Genomic DNA, 11216 nt, shown 5'->3' with positions numbered 1-11216 from the left:
TGGGCTCATACAGTGGGAACTAGCAGAAAGTCAAAAACCACTTTAAAACTTGAAATGTACTGTTTTGTGGTGGTCCTGAACTCTCTTGATGAATTTTTTTTAGGTCCACATGTTTGTTTTTTCTTTTTCATTTTTTGGTAAAGACCACATGTTTGTTGATACTTACTTTTAGCTTGGATAATTGAAATTTGTATCACCAAAATAACAATTAAATAAGAGGGAAAAAAACACGAGCACAAATTTACCTGATAATGGGTTTGGAGAGAATTGGGCGTATATGAAATTGGTCTGGAAAGAGTTAAACGCGAATTGTTGTTGGAGAAGAGAATGTGGGTTGTGAATGGAGGTTGGAAATTAATTGATTGTTTGTTCTATTTCTTTTGGTCTCGAAATGGAGAACGAAGGGTTGGTTCTATTTTTTTTTCTTTGTGTTTGATTTAATCTAGACCCTTAGATCTTGAGATGATCTCGCGTGTTGATTGGGCAGAGTGGGAGTGGGCGGAGTGGATATATATATATATCATTTCTCTATATTAAAGCAGAGTACATCTTGTGTGGACAATCTCTTTCCTAGGTGGCACATTCTTGAGACATATGTATGCCACGTGGACACTATTAATTAATTATTAAAAGTTTCCTAATACAACATGAACTCTTAATCTTAAGAAGTTTCCTAATTCAACACAACTCTAATAAGTCAATCAACATTTGACAAGGAAATTTTATACGACTCCAATAATAAAAAACATTGTTAAATCAACTCCAAAAACTAATGCTAATAATTATCAGTCATTGAATTCCTCACCAAAAATTTAGGAGATGTGAATTTTAAAAATATGATTCTGGCCATTTGGTCGGGTCTAAAACCTTGTCACCTCTCTCTATATTAAACTATAGTACATTTTATGTGGACAATCTCTTTACTAAGTAGTGCATTTTTGAGACATGGGTATGTCATTTGGACACTCTAATAAGAAGTTTCCTAATACAATATGAACTCTTAATCTTAAGAAGTTTCCTAATACAACACAACTCTAATAAGTCAATCAACATCTGACAAGAAAATTTTATATGACTCCAATAAAAAAACATTGCTAAATCAACTCCAAAAACTTATGTTAATAATTATCAGTCATTGAATTCCTCACAAAAATTAAGGGAAGTGAATTTTAGAAATGATTCCGGCCATATGGCCGAGTCTAAAACCTTGTATATATTAAAGCAGAGTACATATTACGTAGACAGTCTCTATCCTAGGTGGCACTCTCCCAAGAGAGTGAAGCCACATGGATCTCTTTTATATATGGTGTTTGAAGGTTTCTTATACATAACAAACAAACTAATATTTATCAGTTGAGTCATTTTTGAATTAAACTTCCGTACTACTTCTATTCCAATGAGGAATCTATAATTTATATCAAGGAATTCAACAACTCTAACAAGGAAACTCTTCTAAATTAAGTCATCATTTTATAACAATATGGCAGGATAAAAAAACATTAAGTGGGAATGAATATTCATCATCCACATTAGCACGGTTCATGCAAGAAAGTTTCTCCCTACAATGGTAAGACAGTTTTTCAACATATTATTCACGAGTCTTCTTACAACGAAGAATCCTCATTGTTTCAGATCGATGAGATTATTGTCTTACTTTCAAAGTATGTTACTAACGTTACTAATTTTAGCACATTGTAATTGATCTTCTTTTTTAATAAATAATTTATTTTTAATTGTAACAAATAATTTATTTGTAGAGTAAAGAATTGGAGGTTATTTTCTCATCGAAAAGAACTGCAAATAGTGTGCTCCTTAGTGCATAAACTAAAAGGGTTGGTATATATACTAAAGAAGAACGAATTCAGTGATTAAACTGTTATTTAATTTGTCCTAAACAAAGATATTCAACATTAATATGTACAAAGGTCAATTATTATAATTTTGTGCTTAGTAAGTCTAACAAACATGAGAAGTGAATGGGGAATAGGGCTATCTACCATATGCATTTTAAATTTTGGTGAACTTTTTTACTACTTTGTTTTGGTATACGTCTTGCCTCCACTTCATGTCTTCCATCTATCTAACTCACTATGAGTTGGTTGCGCAGGAGGGTGGTTTTTGTTTGGAGTGGATGGTAAGCTTTTGATATAAAGGATCTTTCCATGCAGATAATGTTCCAGAAAATTTGTATAAGAGAAATCTTTTTTAACATGCTAGGTATATGAAAGATCACGATCATATGGGCGGGTAAAAAATCTTGTATATATTAAAGCTCCCACAATGGGTATTTTTATAGCTATCTTAAAGTTCCACGTAATCAACTCCTATTAAAACGGAAATTTTTTATTATTAATTTTTTTTTTCTAGCACTTCTAATTAAAACGAGAATCATTCTCATATTATAATGGGAATTCCTCTCCTATTGAAAAAGACAAATCTAGCACTTCTAATTAAAACAGGAATCCCTCTCCTACTAAAAACGATAATCACATTTCTAAATTAAAACGGGATCCCTCATCCAATTAAAAAACAGGTTTTTAAAACTTAATTAAAACAATTTGTTGAGAAATTAAATAGGGTTTTAAAGACTTTATTAAAACAATTTGTTAGGAAATTAAAACATGTTATCGACAAAAACTGGAATCACGATTGAAAAAATGTCTAACAATCCAGAAATGTCGAGTTTTTCCAATCATCTTTTGCCAATGTTAAAAATTGTTAAACGAATTGAATTTTTATAGAGAAAATCTTTATGGTCAGTAGAACATATCCACACAAAAAAAAAAAAAAATTATTCATTTTGTATATCATATGCTTATGCTTTTATATATATATATATATATATATATATCCACATGGTAAGATGTTACTGGTTTGTGTTACCAGCTAGTGTGTGTTACGCTAGAACGACTCCATATCGTATTATTCAAAGAGTGTACTAGAATTTAATCAACCTTGAAACAGTTTACGAAAATTTGACGTGTATGCAAACTTTTTGGAATACCATTTTTCAATTAGTGCATGAGTTGACCAACCAACTACAGCAACACAAAATAAAATATGTGCTCTTCCAATTAATCAATATAGGTACAGGGGAGGTATAGAGCCACTCCGAGCCTCAAATATTATAAATTTTAAGAGTTATATCTATATGTCAACACCAATTTCACTATCACAATCAGCCAATTAGATTACCAAAATTCTTTGATTTTGTGTGGAGATAATCAATATAGGTAAAGGGGAGGTATAGAGCCACTCCGAGCCTCAAATATTACAAATTTTAAGAGTTATATATATCTATATGTCAACATTCAGATTTGTTTTTTGTTTTGTTTTTTTCGATAATCAACGTTCACAATTTGTTTGGTATCAAACATCAACAATTTTAATTTATGTGTACGCACTTTCCCAAAAATGAATTTCGACAGAAGGTAGGACAAAATATATTGTCCCAGTCCAATTAAGGAAAACCAACGAATCCAAGAATCCAGGAGGTGATGTTTGACAATTTGACGTTATCGATACGTGGAATAATGATTACAATATTGTAGACGAGTCATGTGTGTCAGTGTGTGGTAGGCTCCTAGCCCCAGGGCATATCAACCTGAAAATTTCTTATATGCCGTTTTATTGCCATTCCGTTTTATTGCAAAATGTAAGAAAAATAAAATAAATCCTTTATGTATTATATGAGAAATTAGGTCTTCCCAAGTTACTAGTTCAATTCTTCTATGAATCAGTGATGTTGTAAAGTTAATTGATTTCCAAAGGAAATAGTTATATGAACTCCACCTTATAGTGATTCCAAACTTATTCCACTTTTAAAAGTGGACTTACAAAATGAATTAAAGGCTAATTTTTTGTGGAGATATACATTACATGATGTAGAACACCCCACAAAAAATCAACTGAATTAAATATGTTTAACCTATTCAAAAGTTGTTATGAAATTAAATAAATATTGGTCGTTGGATAATTTTATAACATTCTAAACGATTTTTGACGATGTTGTACATCTTCAAATGAACTGACTTTTTGAGAGAATGATCTCCATTGTGTGGAGAACATCTCCACCAAAAGTCAGTTTCTAATTAATTGTATTTAGTGGTGGAATAACTTTGGAATCACTTTTAAGTAGAGTTCATATAATCATCCCCATTTCCAAATCAAAATCATGGAGCCTCGATAGCAAAATTAAGTGGTGTTGTTTTTTTTTTTTTTTTGTTTTAAGTAGTGTCTAGTCTCATATCTCATGTGAGATCCATTGTATTATTTATTATTTATTTTATTTTATTTTCGGACTATATGGATAAATGATCAAATAACTCTCAACGCTCGTCTTAGTTGTGTGAGATACATTGTTTTGTTTTGTTTTTCTTTGGAAGGAGCAATTTTTGGGTAGCACCTAAGAGTGCGCAAGTCCAATAGATTCCAATAGGGAGCTGCTGAAAGGGTGTCATAATATTTTGGGTTAATGAGTATTACCTCCCTACTAGATGAGCCAATTAGGATTTCTCCCCTACAAGATGTGAAATTAGGGTCTCTCCCCTAATGCCCTATGTAGTGCCTTGCCAAAAACGTATAAATAAAATTCTGCCGCTTATCTCCTACAACTTATTTTTAGCAGTTGCTCGATGATGCCACATATTTAGCTGGATATATCACACTAATCAAATTTAAAAACTTTCTAGCAACCCCATGCCATTAAAATAGTCAATTGGTGTTCAAGGGTACTATATGGCCTTTGACAACCCATATAACACCCCCATTGGACTTGCTCTAAACACGTTGTGAAACTTCCAATTTGTGTTATAGATGTATTTTGTGTAATGAGGACATTAGAGAAGTCAATTCGGGAAATAAGATCTCCTTATTCCAATTTGTTTGAACCATTCATATACCAAGGAGCTAGTGAAGAAACTTATACACAAATAAACGGGGTGCCACTTGGGTTTGATAAACCTAAGCCCGATGAGCTAAAAGTCTAAAACCCATATTCTGACAAGTTTGGACTGCAATAGATTCTCAATGGGTCCGGCTTGTGTTGGAAACTAAAAGCTTGACTTCAATTTAGGTTGGGATGTAAAAAAACCCGATCCCAATCATAAGGATAGAACATAGCGAGATTTAATTATTCGTCATCGTTTTTATCTATTGCCTTGTAGAGTAGGGAGTTCATTTGGGATTTTTTGTAGGGTTTGGGTAATCCGAAAACCTAAGTGACCAATCCTGGGTCAATCTTAGGTTCGGGTACAAAGAGAAAAGCACCCACCAAAACCTACCTTGTATTTGACTCGGTTTGGTACTATGTCAATTTTGTTTTAGGCAAGGCCAACCTTTATTTCAAAGGGCCAATGCAAAGTCTGAAAAATTAGGTTTTTGTCTGAATTTCTAATACTGTAGTGGGTTTTTAAGAGTTTGATGGGGTTTTTTTTCGTTTGTTTATATTGGGCCTATACAAAGCCTTAGACAGCATAGGCCTAGGGCCGGCCCTCGTTTCAGGTAACCCGATCAAAATCCGATTCTTCAGTACCCAACAAAAACAAACAGATCTTAGATGTGGCGTCTCAAATAATTAGCCATGTGGTGACAGCTCAAAAACTCACTTATTGTAGATACTATTATCGAGAAATCAGGAATTAAAAATTCCGACGTGATACTTGAAATTGGTCCTGTATTGAGAATTTAAGAAAGAAGTTATTAGAATTTAGAAGCAGGGAAAATACAGCTCTTTTGTGTCGGATTTTGGGTCCAAATGAACACCCCATCAATAAGGTCCCGTTTAGAAATATTTGATATGATTATACTATTATATATTTTGAAAACGTCAAATATATACATCCGATATAACTCAATTAAATCACCGATTAATCGATATCGCTCCTCGACCGATTAGTTTTGAAAACCGATTTTAACTGCTTAGCTTATAGGACTTGTCCATACGCCAATGTTTTGAGTCACGAGTCATAGTGATGTCCACAGATGGAACAATTTCTTGTTTGATGATACCAAATCATCATTTTCAGCTTGGATTCATCGCAAAAATCATGTCTCACTTAACAGAAACAGATCCAGGACTAGAATGAGAACCCAAATACTGTTAAGTTAGGAGTTGGGACCGATTGAAACCAATTACAAATAAGGCCCAAATAATATTGAAGGCGAAATGTTATGCCCATAGAACCAGAAAAAGCTTCGGGCCCAAGCCCATCCAAACTCGGCCCGATTACTAGGTAAATGGGGGCAAATAAGGAATTACAAATACAAGTCTGCTTTTGCTATTATTTTATAGTCGACGATCATCAAGTTACATAATAATAATTTGGTTACAGTTTTACACACCAGTTCTTGAAGAGCTAAAAAAACTAAAAACCACCACCGCATTCTCTTTCCTTCTCTCTCAAAACCAAAAAAAAATATGCAAAGGCAATCTCTTAGCTCACCTGGTTCAAAGCTAAACATTCATGAAGAAAATGATGAAGAAGAAAAAAAATCAAAAGTTGGAAAGGAAGTAGAGATTGAGAAGCTTATTACTTACAATCATTCAACGAAGTTCCGGGCCGACAAATCCATTCATCTCATACCCCTTCTCACAGTCTTCTGTTTTTTGATTCTTTATCTCGTTTCTCACGATCCACTCCAACAAGGTTCGTTATATACTTATATACCAATCTCATTTTTCAGTATTTCTTTAAACTTGTTCGAATATATATATTCTCATCTTATACTTTTTGTTTTTTTTCAGAACTGGTTCATATTAATGGATTTAAAAGACCAAATCTAGTTTTAGAAACTGAAAAGAGCGATGTTTTGGCCATTCGAAGTTACAGAAGCTTGCAAGAGATAAAAAAGAGAGGATTGATTCTTCACAGGAAAATGGGCGACTTCTAAAACAATCAAACGTACGCGGTTCCAGGTGCTGAGGAAATTGATCCGTTGTGAGCAGTGTGTGCTTCTGTCGAGGTTGGTTTATTACATCCAGCTGGAAAGTGTGTACGTACTAGTTTTTGTGATGAGTGATGATGATGGCTTTGAATGCCGACACTCTGTAACAGCTGTGCACGCTTGCTTTGTTTTTCACTCTATCTAGCCTTTTTCTTTCTCTGTGAATTATTTTTTTATTTTGTAATCAATACTCGTGGATTAATACAAGAGTAGTAAATGATCACGTGAATACACAGTGCAAAGTTTCGTTTTCGCTGAAATATCGTCGTTTTTAAATTTGCACTTGTCCAACGACGGGCTCACGTTTAATAATCTTTTCAATTTAGGAAAAAACGTGACCCGTCATTGGTGATGTACTAGTGTTTATAATCTGGCGCTTAAAATTTTACATGACATTGAGTTGAATCGTTTTGAACTTGCATTCGTAGGAATGAGTTCGGCTTTCCAGTAACCGGTTACTGGGATCAAATCCCAGCAACCGTTACATGTCACCGTTGATTTAGATTCGAGATTAGTGTGTGTGCCGAGATCTGTGTGTGTACTGAGATCCGTGAAACCGAGACAATCCAACAGCAACTTGTAATGGTAGCTGGGATTTGATCCCAATAACCGGTTACTGTGTAGCCAGACTCCGTAGGAATATAGGATGACTTGTTACTAATAAAGTTAGCCAGTTTGAGCTTGGGGTATTATTGTTGGTCGATGTCGAGATTTGAGATGTCATTGAGAGGAGAGGCCGAGTTTGGGGTATGGTTGGTCTGTGTTGAATTTTTTTGATTTAGAGCAAGTGTAATGGGGACAGTCAAATATCATAAATTTGGAGCTTATAGCTCTCAGGGCAAATTCAGCATGTCAAAATCCTCCAATGGGTGTTTTTTAGCCACGTTGAGTTGTTATTTTGTCCCGATCGTATGTTAAGTTGTAATAGACGACATAAATTATATTGTCCGTCTCTCTAAACTTATATTTGACAGCTGCAAAACAGTGTCACAAATTTAGAACCCATCTATCTGTCCCATTGGAACAATCATTTTGGGTATGGGCATGTGGGATGCTAAAACCATATAAGAGCATAGGGATTTTTTTCTGCACTAAAAGACAAAACTATAACAAAGAACGGTCAGGATCATTTCTAGCAAAATCCCACGGCGTGGATTCGAGCCCAAAAAAACATTAGTTTCGGTTTTTTTTTACCAAAACAAATCTTCTCACCATTTCTCAATTTTTACACCATTTCTCGAAACTCCCCTTATTCCAAAATCCCCAAATCCCAAAAAGTGAATCATCATGTCTTCTTGATTGATAGCCATTGAAGAAGTAACGGTAGCTACACTAACCAATTATTGATCGCCTTTTTTCCGTCAGCGCTTCTCCTCTGCATTCGGTGATATCTGAAAAGACATCCGAAGTCATCCGATTACTTTTACTGATACACTAACCAATTATTCATCTCTGTCCTTACTCAAGTCATCCGAGTTACAAAGCCAAACATCATAAACATTATAATCCATGAAGTCATATTATAAGGTGATCCCATGACCTAAGACACCGGTACAAAGAAAAAGGCAGAGAAACAAGAAGAAAGATGTTCTTATTTTGGACAAGAATTGAGAAAAAGAGAGGACTACGAATGTTAGTTTCCTTTTATCCTTAATTTTCACTATAATACTATATTTAATGAAGGATCGCTGTAAAAGTAGTGATGTGATAATTATGTTGGTTGTTGAGTGATTTTTCACGAGTTAATGGCTTCACATGAGAAGATGAGAATTTGTCTTTAAATGGAACGGCCTAAATATATACAAGTATTGAACTATTGATCCCATACCTCAGTCTAAAACAAGAAATTCACTCTTCCATGGATAGGTCCCTAATTGATCAATGATGACTATGGATTTGTAAGTCCAAATGAGTCGCTAAAGAAATCCGAAAGTGGAATTTTGGTCGAAAATATGCCCGATTGGACCACTCGTCATGCTTGATATTGGCTTAAATGAAATGAAATGCATAAGTAATAAGTAACATGTGCCGATTAGCAAAGTCGATTAAAATTTTAGGTAATAATACGCCAACATCGAGAGTACAATTGCAGAATGGAATACGCAAGTGTACCAATATCCAATAACTCATCTTCTCTGTCCCCAATTGGATGTTATGGACACAATCATTTTAACCGATCGCACTATTCTTGGCATGATGATGTGAGTGCAATTAATGAGGTTGTTGCCTGAATTTGTTTCCTCGTGAAGCATCTTTAGTTGAGATAAAATTATCTGATATTGATAATTCAAACACTCACTATCCCACCGAAGTTTAACTCCCTTTTTTCAATCTCAAGTTAAAACCCGGATGCCCTATAATGTTGCTTTCGGGAACATAGCACCTAAAGATGGCCTTTGCAATATGACACCTAAATTATGGTGCTTCAATGTGCGAGTAAAGTCCTTCAAGCCAAAATTTTGACCGGAGAGAAAGCCGGAAATCCGGTGACTCATCCCAAGAATATCTCGCGCCCCTCAAATGCAGAGTTGCCTTTCAAACTATCAAGACGACAATTCCCCGCTCGACTAGCTTATGCCATGACAATTAATAAGTCGCAAGGCCACCGAAAAATATGTTGGCATTGATTTGAGGACACCGGTTTTCACCATGGGCAACTCTATGTGGCCATGTCCGATGTACTTCTTCAAAAGAATATCCGCTTTTTCTTCCACCTAATGTAAGAAATTGCACTACAAATGTCGTATACCCAGAAGTTCTTCTCTAAGGACATCGATACCAATGAGAAAAGGCAAGTGAGAAATTAAAAAATGTTACTTTTATTGGTTTAGAAAATAAAGAATATATTGTATCCATATATATGTTATGTAAGTTTTTATGATAGTTTTTTTTTTTTTGTTGATGATAGCGTGGATACTTAAAAATAAGAATAGAGATTATTTTATTTTGAGAACCATCTCTTTTGTAAACAATATGCTAAATGTATCAAGTCTAAAAAATCATGTGTATGTGGTTTGTTTGTTTGCAGTACCAAGTTAAATTGCCATAATTTTTCAAAGAACATGATTGTAGTCTTTGCTCCATGGCGATTTATCCATATGGTAGAAGAATGGTGTGAAAAGTATGCATAGAGGGAGAATGAGAGAAATGAGGAACTTCGATAAGTGGGGCGGAGTATTTATTTTATTTTATTTTTCTATTTCATTACTAGAATTAGCCCCAAAAATTATGCAAAAGTCTTCTTTAATATTTAATGAGTTGTCTTTTAGTTTTAGAAGTAATTTGTGTTATGTATAAATATGAAGTTATATATTTTGGTATGGTTGATCTATGAGAATTGTATTGTTTGATTTTCGGTTATGACATGATTTAGGTTTTTGAAATGTTGAAAATAAAAGGAGACTCTCGCTGATTTTTTTTTTTTTTTTTTTTTTTTTTTTTTTTAAATGATGATGCTCTTAATTGAAGACTCTCTCTTTTATTTTCATCATTCTCATTCGATATGTCATTAATGAATGTATAAGGGTATGTGTAATGAGTTGGTTTGTGAGAAATGAAATGCATAGAATTGCAATAATTAAACTCACTTGAGTATGCGTATGAAATGGTTATGATGTATAAAACTGTTGGAAATGGTTATATCATCGATCCAATGCTGCCATAGAGATGGTCTCTCTTGGGGTGTTGTTCAAAAGCAATGTGTCTAGAGTGCCGACTGGCACGGGCATTCACTAGTTTCCAATAATTTAGTGTTTTTTCATTTTGAGGAGAGACACGTGTTGGTAAAAATACCAAACAAAACACCAAATTAGCTAAAATTTGGTTCTAGTTTTGGCGTTGTATCAAATATCTCTCGCGGTTTTGGGAAAACCGCACGGTTTTTTGAACACCGCATAGACTTGGGCTAGAGTGTAGGCTTCAATCACACGGTTTTGCGAAAACTGCACGAGAGATTTGGAAAGAGAAAAAAGAAAAAAGTTGAGGTGCGACATTGTGTGCGGTTTTTGGAAAACCGCATAAGCTTGGACTCTTAAAATGGGCTTCAGTGGCAATTTTGAGAAAGTCACATGAGCTATATGACGCGGTTTATCTATTATCTAAAACCGTATTATTTGATGTCGAATATTTGATGTTTCTCTTGAAATTGGTTGGTACTTTTTTGATTTGGTTCAAAAATTTGTATTTTATTGGTTTCTCTCCTAAAGACGATCTAACACCCACAATTGGACTTACTCTTATGCCCTAATTAGACGGAATCAAATGGGGCATAA

This window comes from Coptis chinensis, chromosome 3 (assembly GCF_015680905.1).
Source record: "Coptis chinensis isolate HL-2020 chromosome 3, ASM1568090v1, whole genome shotgun sequence".
NCBI lineage: Eukaryota > Viridiplantae > Streptophyta > Magnoliopsida > Ranunculales > Ranunculaceae > Coptis > Coptis chinensis.
This window is presented reverse-complemented; position numbering follows the sequence as displayed.